This window comes from Tenrec ecaudatus, unplaced genomic scaffold (assembly GCF_050624435.1).
Source record: "Tenrec ecaudatus isolate mTenEca1 unplaced genomic scaffold, mTenEca1.hap1 Scaffold_461, whole genome shotgun sequence".
Taxonomy (NCBI): domain Eukaryota; kingdom Metazoa; phylum Chordata; class Mammalia; order Afrosoricida; family Tenrecidae; genus Tenrec; species Tenrec ecaudatus.
In genome coordinates this window covers 1-1,274 of record NW_027459369.1, presented here as the reverse complement: position 1 = coordinate 1,274, position 1,274 = coordinate 1, and the positions used below count along the sequence as shown (strand labels likewise).

General features: G+C 45.3%; 1 pseudogene; it reads right to left on the bottom strand.

Moving 5' to 3' along the window:
* Window positions 1-209: 209 nt before the first annotated feature.
* On the bottom strand, window positions 210-1,137 carry LOC142436609 (kelch-like protein 7 pseudogene; annotated as a pseudogene).
* Window positions 1,138-1,274: the final 137 nt, after the last annotated feature.

The window sequence follows — 1,274 nt, the reverse complement described above, 5'->3', positions numbered from 1 at the left end:
ATGGAATTCTAATAATGCTGGCTTTTGAGAATAACATACTTTATTGAATGAGACTTTTTTTGAAAATTTGGGGTCAATTCTTCAGTTACTTAAACTGTTCTACTTGAAGACTAAAAACATGTGGTTGGATATACAAAATAGTTATCAACACAGGTAATTTTAAAGAGCAAAACATGCATCAAATGAAATTCTGAAGTTACATTCTCACTTCAGGATCGTGTGCCATATGCACCTTTTTCCAACTTTGGCTTAAAATATCTACAAGACTGTGGTCTTCGAGGCCTTGCTCCATCTGCCAGTTCTTTCTGATCCTCAGGAGACAGTAGATGATACCGCATTCCATTCATCACCATCTTAAGGCACTCAGGATTGTCTTGAATGAGGGATTCAAATGGGATGGTTTTACATAAGAAATTTTTTTGAGATAAGAGGAAATCTGATGTTAGCAAGGACATCCACCATAAAAGGCTGGCGATTCGGCGCATCATATCTCAGCCACCTGACGGTAGCATCATAAACCTCCTCCTCTGCGCTCACGGTCAGGGAGTCCTGGTTGAGCAGACTTGTTACTAGCTCAGCATCAAGGTGGAGAAACTCCTCAGTTTTGGAAACGTCAGGGAAATTATGGTCAATAAAGGCATCTGCAGTGGCTTTCAACTCAGGACAGTCTAGACGCTCTGCTAGAATGCTTAGACCGAGACAGTTTGAAGCATCCACTTGCTCTTTCAAAAAATCAACACACATGTTCTTCACAGGTTCCATCTGGTACTGGTTTGCGGCATCCAACAGAGACTGCACATTGTTGGTATTCACAGAAACCCTTGCAGTGTAAGAAAATTCCACCAGGTGTTCAATAACGTCAGGGTCTGCGTCTTTGAGTTCTACTTCAGAGGATTTTGATTCGAGCATGCCAGTTGTGAACATGACATTAAAAACTGGGCTGGCTGCAGCCAAGACCACACGATGAGCAGGGATCTCTCTTTCCTGGACCACGAGAATCACATCGCAAAAAGTTCTCTGCTTTCGCATGCCATTCATGACTGCCATGGAGCCCACCAGAAATTTCGCTTCTTCCCAAGTGTCAGGTTTCTTCTTGGTCTTTCTCTTGCTGCTCTGTGACACCCTGGAGCCTGACATCCTCCCTGAGCTCGACTCTTGTCTGAGGTTCTCCGGGCTTGGTGCAGATTGTGGACTGCAGACTGCGTTCCGGCAGGGGTCCCTTCTGTGTGGGCCGAATGCTGAGGGCAGGCTGACTATGGAGGCGGCGGCGGCTC